General features: G+C 41.5%; 1 long non-coding RNA gene across 1 annotated transcript in view; it reads right to left on the reverse strand.

Moving 5' to 3' along the window:
* Positions 1 to 347: 347 nt before the first annotated feature.
* Positions 348 to 12435, reverse strand: part of LOC142829875 (uncharacterized) — a 59701-nt gene continuing 47613 nt past the window's right edge. The window contains exon 4 of the long non-coding RNA XR_016349797.1: positions 348 to 563. This is a non-coding gene — a long non-coding RNA (uncharacterized LOC142829875). The remainder of the gene's footprint in view (positions 564 to 12435) is intronic.

Raw genomic sequence — 12435 nt, forward strand, 5'->3', positions numbered from 1 at the left:
CTCTCTCTCATCAAAAGTGACCTGAGAGCTAAGGAGATGAAAAATTTTCCCATCAAAACCAATATATCTTTACTAAATGTTTTGGCTTCAGTGAGATCTCTGGATACTTCTAGAAGTTACCTGAGCATGACAGGCATATATAGTCTAAGAAACCATAAGGTTGTTTAAATAATTTAAGTACAAGGTCATGCCTAAAAATCATTTGTTTGGCCAGCTCTAGAAAATACCTAGAAACATTGTCTCTCTGCAGTTGTTTTCCCAAAAAACAGTGTTGTAATATTTTCCATTTACCTACAGTATTGGATCTGAAAAATCCCACTTTGCATGATTTTTTTATTTTTAAAAATGTTGACATTATAAAATAGAGTTCTAACAAAACTCAGAATGCCACCCCAATAGGTTGTATTACCAGTTTAACAGCAGCAATCCTTGAAAAAGCAGGTAACAAACAGAGGGATCCATCCAGTTCCTGGAGGAAGAAGTTTTGTGCATGAAGGATATTGCACAGACTGAAACACAGGTGCATACGTAGATTAGGAGCCATGAAGGATGACAATATTGTACTGCAGAAGAAACAGAGCAACAACTTTGTGACAATAGTGTCAACAGAAGTAAACATTTACAGAACTAGAACTGTGAATTTGCATAAACAGATTCAATTTTCTGTCCAATATATTTAAAAATATCACATCTATCCTCCCCCTGAAATGATTCCAACTATCCTCCCCATGAAACCAGAGTACCTTCACAAGTACTTGTGGGGGAACTGCTAAGGTCCAGTCACAAGTCAAGTGTTTTGCTTCCAGGGAAGCTTCAACATCCATCTGACAAACCTACATTTGACCAGCCTGCAGCAGACAGTTCAGTGGATGCAGTACCGTTGCTAGGTTTGGTACAAATCAGCTACCTAAGTCAATAAATCTTAGAAATGATTAAATTTGTGAAACATCCTTTGGCAGTGGAGCTGCCAGGATTGCTTTAATCTTCCCATAAGATTTATGAAGGCCTTGTGCATCGATAACATGCCCACAAGAAGCTATCAAGTCCTTGAAAATTTGCATTTTGTGCAGTTGGCTCATAACCCATATTCTTCTAGACATTTTAATATTCTTTTCAGGGTTTCCAGATGTTCTCCATCACTTCCACCAGTCACAATAGCATAGTCCAGATAACACTGTGTTCTCAGAACACATTGCAAAACTTGGTCAATTGCCTGTTTCCATACAGCAGGAATAGAAGGAATCTCAAAAAACTAGCCAGTTGTACTAGTACAAACACTTTTGTGTGTTGGTTGTGAGGTATGCCTTAGACTCTTCTTTAGTTTCCATGTATAGGTAGGCCTCTGACAAAGCAATTTTGTTTAATCATTATCCCCTGCCAGTTTAACAAAATATATATTTAATTTGAAGCAGAGGGTGTTTTTCACCTTTCAGTACACGGTTTATGGTGCCCTAAAAATCTCCACGCACCCTTTCCTGCACCACATTTTTTTAACTGGCAGGATTTCCTCATTCACGCCATGTCATTTTTGAAAGTATGTTTTTCTACCTGTTCCAATTCAGAATCTACCTTCAAGTGAATACTATAAGGGACGGGTAGAGCTTTGTGAAATTTGGGCTGAGCCTTTTCTACTCGGCATATTTCAGTCTTCATGTGGTTTAGAACTCCTATCCCCTCCTTGCCATTCTAGCTGCAGCTCAACTGTTATAATAAGGTCTGCTAAAAGTGACAGCAGCATCTTTACATATCTCCAATCCAGAGGAACCTTATGAAACCATTCATGGTCACATAGGGCTAGGGCTCACTTCTCAACAATATAGAAGTATAATAGATATTTCTTATTGTTATACTCCACAGTCACTTGCATTGCTGAAAATGGCACTCCCTTCCCCTTCCCCGTATGTTTTAAGCAATATTGATCTCTCTCGGTTTAATATTTCCAAAAGTTCTTCATAGTCCTAAGGTGAAATAATGGACAGTACAGAGCCTAGATACAGTTACATTTTGAATATTTTCCCCATCACCCAGAGTATCAACCAGATTGCTGACTTTTCTATTTTTTCCTCTCACCATATAAATCCAGGCTGGCTATTCTGTCACAATCTGTGTTACTACTGCCTCTTTCTACAGTGCATACATTGATATTCCTTTTTTCTACATCCTGACTTGGTCTCCTCTTCATTTCTCTTGGTAGGACAGACTGCTTGGATATGCCCTTTTTTATTACGGCTTCTGCAATACTCCTCTTTAATCTGGCAATCAGGAGGAGCATGGAACTCTTTTCCAGACTGATAACATGTGCCAGTCTGCTCAGTGGACCAGCTTTTATCTTGGTTTTCCGATGGGTTTATCCAGTCTTACTCCTGATTCAGCTACAATAGGCAATTGCATGGCATCCCTTGCCACAGTTTGCATTGTTACTCCAATTACTATATGTATAAAGGTGAGACTTTCCTCAGTTAAGGGCCTCTTCTGTATGTTTTCATTAAGCAGTCCATACACAAATCAGTCTCCTGGTGCCTTGTAGAGTCCATCCTTAAAACAACGGTGTTCTGACAATCTTTTTAACTGTTGCAAAAGAGGAAATAGATTCTCCTTCAAGTTGATTTGGCTTGGGAAATCTCAATCTTTTTTTCTATAATCAGGCCAAGTGTTCTCAAACAATTCACACTCTCTCTTTAAAGGTTTTCCTAGTTGGCTTCTCTGGAGTCAAAGTAAGCAACTGTTTAAAGAACTATAACTGCAAAATTACATCAACAGAATCAACACTCTTCAAATACATTTAAATCTATCACAGGGAGTTGCTTTAGAAATATTCTAAAGTAAAGTAGGAGACAGGAGAAGCTAGTGTGAACATGGAGGAAAAGGCGTTGGACAGAAGTTTACCTTAGGAAATATACAGAATTGTCTGTGCTTTCAGGGGATTGTGTTTATAGGCCAATTTTTCCTACTACAAAAGATCCAGCTTGTGTTTTCTGGGTACTGTGAATAATGCAGTCTGATCAAATTACTGCATGAATTTAGAGCGGCACTTTATCACCTACTTAGTTCTATGCCAGCTAAGCCCATATATATTGCTCTGGACAGGCAAAGGAACCCTCTCCCCTGCAATTATTTGCTTTCTTTGCTAAAATCCATACTAGCCTAAACCTTTTATAGCTGGTGAGCTGTGTCAGAATGAAACTAATATTATGAATTGTTTAAAGAACTCCGACATTCTGAAGTACAGACACACTGCAATGAATGTGCACAAAGCAACTTATGCATTATTTATGGCTTTAGTTTAATAATATTTCAAATACTGCATCATAGGTTTTTCTCTCTAAGCATGAAACCCTCCTTGTGCAATCAGCATGGAAAATAAATTTGCTTTTATTTGTGTCACATATTTTCAGCATAATTGGCATCTCCGGTTTTTTTCCAGTGTGTTTTAAAAAGCAGTCAGAGCTGAGTTCATTTTGTTTTATTGTCACAGACAAATAGCGGCCAATAAATTAGAAAGTTGAACTTCGTATGAAATAATGGTCCTGATTTTATTTTCTGTAATTTTATGTCCCTGATTACAATAATATGTGAGCACCTCAGAATCTTTAATGCATTTAATATCTTCACAGTGCCTCGGTGAGGCAGGGAAGTGCTATTATGGAGATAGGAAGCACAAAGAGACTAGGTCACATGGGAAGTCTCTGGCAGAGTATGGAATGGTATGGTCTCCTAAGCCAGAGCCTACCCATAGGGACGCACGTTCTCACACTTCCTACTTTGCTGTTTTCACTGACGCTGAGTTGGACTCTCCAGACTCTTAAAGCAACTTTGTGCTGTTTATACTCACTCTGGCCAAAGTGAAAAGTAGCAGCTGCCAACAGGAGCCTGATTCAGGGCCATCTACCTCTAGTATATGTGAGAGCAGGAGGGGTGCTGATTTAAAGAACACTGCAGGTATCGCTGATAAAGTCCCTGATGTCAACAGGGAATTGATCGTAACTCTGACATTCACCCCATCCTACCTCCAAAATGCCCCCTCATCCTTCTTACCCAAGGACTGAGTGAGGGTATTGCCGTAGTGGGTGACTATGCTATCTTTACCAGCTGTATCCTGCAGACATTTCACAAACGCAAGACATATCCTCCACTGGGAATCTCCAGCTTATTAAAAGCCAATTTGTGGTTCATAAACAGTGAAAAGTGGCTACAGAAGGTCAGAGAGCCAAGCAAGGTTCAGTAAATCCAGCAAAGCAGGAGTAGAATTTCCCTTTAAAGTTAACATCTGCTGATACATTTATATTTTCTGCTCTCACCCAGGAATCCTGCCACATGCTGTGCAGAATACAAATGATGGACCCAAAGGTCAGTGTTTTCACTAAGTAGTCACTTGTTTATGGTTTATAAAGAAACATGGGTGTGCATTGTGCAGGAAAACAAGTAGGTAAATAAAAAGAAAAGCTCCCCTAAGAGGTTACGCACAACTAAGTTCTTGTGCAAGATACAATATGTGCCAGGAAGAATACCGGAGATATAAGAATATGAAATGCAACATAGCATCATACTTATGGACAAACATAACAACCATAGGGATTGAACTCCAGACTCTAAATCTATAAGACATGAAAGATTAAGATGCACATACTGGTTTACAGACCTCATGTAGCAAACTACATATGGGAATGTAGAGTCTGACTGTAAAGCAATTTGTGGGTTTATGAATGTTAGTAAACAAGATTTCAAGAGTCCTTCAGTTGCCATGTGATATGAATACAACACATGGTTCAAACAGGATGGTTATTCAGCAGTGCCTTTGCTGGGCTGATTCTCCCATCTATCTGTCTACAGAATGCAACACATTCCACCATTTATGCTTCATTTACTGAACCCTAGAGCAGCAAACTCGGCTAAAATACACCCTGCAATCTTACTGTTTTCTTTATATTATTTGACAATCCATTTCATCATACTCTGATGTTAATGAGATAACTCATTAATTTGCTTCTGGGTTGCTGTATTCAACACAAAGCGGGGGGGGGGGGGGGAGGAAATGAGCATGCTTCCAATGTGCTTCCTCACTATTTTACTGACTATCTCCCTGTGAGTAAATGCCACAAATAGTATGTGGTGCACAGTTGATGCATAGAAGGCTTTGAGTTTTTTAGCTGGGTGGTATCTAATTACTCTGATAAGGTAGATCTAGTTGCCTCTATGAGCAGTGTGCGCCTCTATGAGCAGCCATTTGCAAAACAACAAGTAGTCCTGTGGCACCTTAGAGACGCACTTCATCAGATGGGTTGGAGTGAAAATAACAGAATCGAAGGTATAGATAAAAGCAAAAGAAGTTCCTGTCAATTGTTGGAGCTTTGTTAATGAAGCTAATTAAATGGGCTGGACATGTTCCATTCATAGCTTTTGATATGAAAATGTAGATGGCAAGGAAGTTAGCTTTGTAATGCACCAGCCAGTTAATGTCTTTATTCAAGCCTCAGCCTTTGATATCTGCATTTTCACATCAAAAGCTATAAAAAAACTGAAAAAATTTGCTGAGAGCTTATGCTACCCAGGATTTTGAAATTTACACAGAAGCCCATTATATCAAGTGTAACAGTAAACTATTTTAAAGCGGTTTTTAATCAGCAATAAAAAATAAACTATCGCTTTTCTTTTCAGTGCTTTTGCTTTTCTCTGTTGATTTTTCTTCCATCTTCCTGTCTCCCAATATTAATTCTGAAAACTGTAAAGGTTTTTTTTTTTTGCACTGATGATTTCCATTTTAAAATTTTTTGCAACACAAACTGATAAGTTCCTGAGACCTTTTAAGCAAAATAAAAACTGGAAACAAAGAGCATTGCATATATGCTAGTCCCTAGAAACAGGAGTGAGCTGACCCTAGGCCTTACTGTCCTTAATGGGCAGCCTAACCCTACCACAGTGAAGTACACGGCTACATACATCATGTGGATGAGCCTTTGTTTCTGACAAATGTATAGTAGGCTGTAGGCACACACACAACAAAGGTATTGGGAATTCTATATCCAAGTCACACAAAATGTGTCCCTTTTTATTCCTATAACTGTAGGCGTTTCCCTGAATTAACCAATTCACATGGTATATGTGTTTGTGTTTGCCTAGATCTCCCCTATGTCACTTCTGAAAATAAGTTAGATCATCCTTTGTTGCTGCAAGTGGTTCCTGGACCACTAGCAGAGCACTGACCTTGCCAATGATTCAGATGCCTTTTTAATCTCTGTGATGACTGGGGTAACTGATTTGCATTAATTTAGGACAAAATATATTTCTTAATTCAGAATATATTTTTAAACTGGTTTAGTTTCCATGTTACTAAAATAAGATGAGATGTTTCAAGGCCACATATATATTTATTTTAATGTTTTGCATTGCTTAAATCTAGTTACAAATCCTCCAGTGTTATTATTACCTCTTAGATGTGTGTTGCAAAAAAAAAAAAAAAAAAAAAAAAAGTGATCCTGCTCCAATGTCTGTATTTTTCATATCAGCAATCACATTCTACTGCAGTATTTCAGCTCTGCACACGTTTTTGCTTATTTAGTAAAGTAAGGAAGCTGTTTAAAAGTCACATTTGGATAAGAAGATAGTGTGTGTATCAGAGTAGGGTGCTGAAAGCTGCATGCCTCTGCCACTGATTCACTGTCATTTAAACACAGTATGCCTCCATTCTCCATGTTTAAAATCGGGATAATTGTTCAGATCCTCACAAATAATACTACAAAAGTCCATGTTATGTATCACTATACTAAGCAAAAGTTTAGAATAGGCAAATATAGTGACCACCAAGATACTCATTCAGTTTAGTTCCTGCATAGCTAATTCTAAAATTTACAGCCTGCTGATTCATTGGCCTTATCTGCTAAATGCCATCTTAAAATTAAACTCTCATGTACCAATGGCAAAATTTTAATCACACCACACTAGTAACACACAGATTTGCACAGCTGACAGTGTAATCTAAAAGTAATATACAAGTTTGCTGCTACTTTGATGATATCCAACCTTCATGAACCTTTCTTGTATTAAAGTTAGAAGCTTTCTTAGAGCTGGTGATGCAGAATATCTTCGGCAGCACTTTGTGGATTCTAAGCTCTTTTTTGTGATGATTTTGCCACAGATTGAGTTAAAAGGAAAAATACTAAATCAGAGTCTCCTTAATTATATTACCTCATGAGAAATCTCTCTGATTTACTTAAATAATGCTTTCATTTTTCCAGGTTTACAGAACAGTTCTATATGATTAGCACAATTTTCTGGCTGAAAAAACTGAAATACACACTCATATAAACCAAGCATCCCAAGTACCTACTATTGAGACAGTAGTATTTTGTCACATGCCTTTACTTTTGTTAATACATGACAAATGATCTTATGATAAACTCACTACATTTGTTCAAATTTACAGTTGGGAACTAATTAAGATTATAGTCAGAGTCACAGCTGAAAACATAATCTTGTCTATACTTACAAAATGTGGGGGATTAAATTATGTTACAACTCAAGAGAGAGGACTTGAAGTCATCATGGATCATTCTTTGGAAACATCCACTCTGTGTGCAGTATCAGTCAAGAAAGCTAACCAAATGTGTGGACTCATTAGGAAAGGGATAGAAAATAAGACAGAAAATATCATAATGCCCCTACATAAATACATGGCATGCCCACACCTTGAATACTGCATGCTGTACTGGTTGCCCATTCTCATAAAAGGTACCTTAGAATTGGAAAAAGTACATAGAAGAGCAATAAAATTATTAGGGGGAAAATTAAAAAGACGGGGGCTGCTCATTTTAGAAGAGAGACAAACAAGGGGGGATGTCATAGAGGACTATAAAATCTTGAATAGTGTGGAGAAGGAAGTGTTGCTTACACCGTCTCATAATGAGAGAACCAGGATCACCCAATGAAATTAACAGGCAACAGGCTTAAATCAAGTATAAGGAAGTATTTCTTCAAAGACAATGTACAGTCATCCAATGCTGCACGATGTTGTGAAGGCCAAAAATATAACTGGGTTCAAAAAAATAATTGGATATGTTCACAGATGATAGATCCACAATGGCTGTTAGCCAATATGGTTAAGGATGTAACCCTGGCTGTCCTTAAACCTAAACAGGTGGCACTATGTGACAGGGGATCATAGAATCATAAGGTTGGAAGAGATCTCAGGAGGTGATTCAGTCCAGCCCCCTCCCCAAAGCATGACCAACCTAAACTAAATCATCCCAGCCAGGGCTTTGTCAAGACGAGACTTAAAAACTTCTAGAGATGTAAGTTCCACCACATCCCTAGGTAACCCATTCCAGAGCTTTACCATCCTCCTAGTGAAACAGTTTTTCCTAATATCCAACTTAGACTGCCCCCACTGAACTTGAGACCATTGCTCCTCATTCTTTCATCTGTCACTACTGAGAACAGCCTCTCTCCAATCTCTTTAGAACCCCCCTTCAGGAAGTTGAAGGCTGCTATCAAATCCCCCCTCACTCTTCTCTTCTGCAAACTAAACAACCCTGAATCTCTCAGCCTCTCCTTGTAGGTCATGTTGTTCTAGCCCCCTCATCATTTTGGTTGCTGTCCGCTGGACCCTCTCCAATGCATTCACATCCTTCCTGTAATGGGGGGCCAGAATCAGATGCAATACTTCAGACGTGGTCTCACTAGTGCAGAATAAAGTGCCACTAGTGGCAAATCTCCTCCTATGAAACCTAATATGAGATTAGTTTTCTCATCATAGAAGACAATCAGGTTGGTGAGGCATGGCTTGCCCTTGGTGAATCCATGTTAACTAATCCTGATCATTTTTCTCTCTTCCAAATGCTTCAAAATCGATTCCTTAAGGATCCCCTACACGTTTATTATGGGGACTGAAGTAAGGCCGACTGGTCTGTAGTTCCCTGGACTATCCTTCTTTCCTTTTTTAAAGATGGGCATTACATTTGCCTTTTCCCAATAGTCCGGGATTTGATGATCACCACAAGTTTTGAAAGATAATGGCCAATGGCTCTGCAATCATATCAGCCACCTCCCTTAGCACCCTCTGATGCATTAGATCCAGCCCATGGATTTGTGTATGTCCAACTTTTCTAAATACTTCTTAACTTGTTCCTTCTCTATCAAGGGCTGCCCGCCTCCTTCCCTTACTGAGTTGCCCAGAGCAGTAGTCTGGGAGCTGTCCTGATCTGTGAAGACAGGCCCAAAAAAAAAAAAAAAAAAAAAGCAGTGAGTACTTCAGCTTTTCCCACATCATCTGTCCCTAGGCTACCTCTCCCAACCAATAAGGGTCCCACACTACCCCTGACCATCTTGTTATTGCTAACATGCCTGTAGAAACCAGTCTTGTAACCCTTCGCATCCCTTGCCATCTGCAATTCCAATTGCGCTTTGGCCTTCCTGATTACACCCCTGCATGCTGGAGCAATATACTTATGCTCTTCCCTAGTCACCTGTCCAAGTTTCCACTTCTTGTAAGCTTCCTTTTGGGGTTTAAGCTCAGCAAGGATTTCACTAAGGCAAGCCGGTCACCTACTATATTTGCTTTTCCTACTGTGCATCGGAATGGTTCTTGTGCCTTCAATAAGGCTTCTTTGAAATACAGCCAGCTCTCCTGGGTTCCTTTTCCCTCCATATAGCATCCCATGGGATCCTACCCATTAGTTCCCTGAGGTAGTCAAAGTCCGCTTTTCTGAAGTCCAGGGTCTGCTCTCCTTTCTTTCTTTGGTGAGGATCCTGAACTTGACCATCTCTGAAGCATTTGATACTAGCCACTGTCAGAAGACAATTGGTGTGACCCAGTCTGCCCACTCTTATGTTCTCAAGTTGCTTATTCTGAAAGCTTTAAGGCAGTGGTCACCAACCAGTAGATTGGGATCTACCGGTAGATCTTGGAGCCTCTGACAGGTGATCCTGACTGGTTTGGCCAGGAAGCTATCAAGCGCTGGCCCTTCAGTTGATCCTCCACCCATGCTGCTCCTGCCCTCTGACTTAGTGCTGCCCTCCCCTGCCCCAACCTATCTCCACACACAGAGAAGGGGATGGAAGAAGCTTCGCAATGCAAATCTCTGTCACTCACACATCCATGTGTCTCATTCTTATAAACACACACACTGTCCTTCTCATCTCACAACCCAACAAAAAGGTTGGAGTGGGGGTTGTTGTTACTTCTTTTACTGCTTGCAAAGTGAGTTACTTTTGGTTTTTGACTGGTCTGTGCATTTCATAATTTTCATTTCTCTCTTACATTTAAATTTAATTATTTGAATAGTGAGTTCTAAAATGCCTAACCTAATGTGGCTGGAGTAATTATTCCAATGGTAACTGCTGCTTCTGGACATGGCTGGCATGTCCCTGCAGCCTCTGAGAAAGACTGAACAGGGGGCCTCCACATTCTGTCCTTGCCCGTAGACACCACTCCTGTAGTTCCCATTGGTCAATAAAGGCGAACCATGGCCAATAGAAGCTGTGGGCTCAGTGCCTCTAGATGAGGAGCAGCGCACGGTGCCATGGAACCATCTCTGTACATGCCAGCTGCTTTCAGGAGTGTGCCAGGGCAGGAGTAAGCCTGACTTAACTCCACTGCTCCACCACCCAGAAGCAGTCTCAATTAAGTGGTGCCCAGCCAGATCCTGTTTCCTCAACCCCGTCCCAGCCCTGAACCCTGTCCTGAACTCAACCTTCTTCCCCAGATGTGAGTTCCCCTGCACGCAAAATCCTTCCTAGAGCTTGCACCTTGAACCCCCTCCTGGACTCCAATTCCCCACCCCGGGCTAAGCGCAGAGCCCCTCCCACACTCTGAACTGCTGGCTCAAGACCAGTGCCTGCACCCCAGCCCTCTATCCCAGCCTGGTGAAAGTTCAGGGAGGAAGGGAGACAGAGTGAGCAGGGTGAGGCCTCGGAGAAGGGTGGAGCAGGGGAAGGGCCTCAGAGAAGGGGCAGTAGGTCTTACGTTGCACTTAAACTGAAAAGTGATCTTGTGGTTAAAAAGATTGGAGACCACCGGTTTAAGGTCATTCAAATATGAGTTATTACTATGAATTGCATATAAAAATATTTCAAAAAATATCTTTTTAAAATATTTGCAGCTTTAAAATTGTTTGCCTGTGGAAAGGAGGTATTTGTCCCTTTTCGTAACCCTGCTCCAGATGGATCTTTTCTCCTGAACGTCATTAGCAGTTTGGACAAACCTGTTATGCCTTACATTAGAGATCATCCGCAGAGTGGACTGAAAAATTATAAGTGTTGCTATATTTGTTTGGGGTTTTTTTAATTTTGTTTTTTAACATTTGATGTCCTCTTTCTCATGATTAAATTCCAGTTGTTTATTCTCCCAGTTTAATTTCTATCACTGTATTTCTAATCACAACAGCAATTCTGTACTAAAGGTTAACATTTCTGTGACATTCTGCTCAGGACGCCCAGAACTGTGATCTATTCTATTACCCCATGACTCAGCAAGAATGAACTTTGCTGGTGATTAGACTGTCAGCTCTCTGACACCAGTCTGCCCGCTACACCAGCAAACTCCTCAAACCTCTACCAGTAACAAGTGAATCCCATCCTCAAATTCACTGAGATGTTTTTGTGTAGTGACCAGTTCCTCTCATTGGACACATAGGATGCAGATACACTGCACCGTAACTTGAAATAAGATACGGAATTTGAGCTACGCAAACTGCGTGTCTTATTTCTATACTATTTCAAAATAGCAGCAAATGATGAAATAAGCTGTCAACACAGCACCAGATTTCAGAATAAAATGCTATTCTGAAACATCCCTTACTCATTGTAGAATGAGGTTTAAAAGGATGTTGGAATAGGGAGTCTGAAATAACGGGCTGTGTTGTGAAGACGAGGGATAGCTATTTCAGGATACAGGCAATCCCCGAGTTACGCGGATCTGACTTACGTCGGATCCCCAGTTACGAACGGGGCCGTTCCTCTCCCTGGTCTCCAGCAGACCAGGGAGAGGAAGCAAAGCGGCGGAACACGTGGGCAGCGGACAGGGCTGTCCGCTGCCCACGTGCTCCGTGGCTTGGCTCTGCTTTGCCCCCCCGTCACCCCCCTGTCCCCCTGGTCTGCAGACCAGGGGGACGGGGGATGACGGGGGGCAAAGCAGAGCCAAGCCGCGGAGCGCCTGGCCAACTGACAGCCCAGATGCGTCTGGGCTGTCAGCTGGCAGCGCGCTCCGCGGCTTGGCTCTGCTTTGCCCCCCCCCCCCCGTCCCCCTGGTCTGTAGACCAGGGGGACGGGGGGGGGGGGGCAAAGCAGAGCAAAGCAGAGCCAAGCCGCGGAACGCGCGATCAGCTGACAGCCCACACGCGTCTGGGCTGTCAGCTGGCCGGGCGCTCCACGGCTTGGCTCTGCTTTTCCCCCCTGTGTCCCCCCCCGTCCCCCTCGTCTGCAGACCAGGGGGACGGGGGGGGC

Source organism: Pelodiscus sinensis, chromosome 6 (assembly GCF_052426305.1).
Source record: "Pelodiscus sinensis isolate ZL-2025 chromosome 6, ASM5242630v1, whole genome shotgun sequence".
NCBI lineage: Eukaryota > Metazoa > Chordata > Testudines > Trionychidae > Pelodiscus > Pelodiscus sinensis.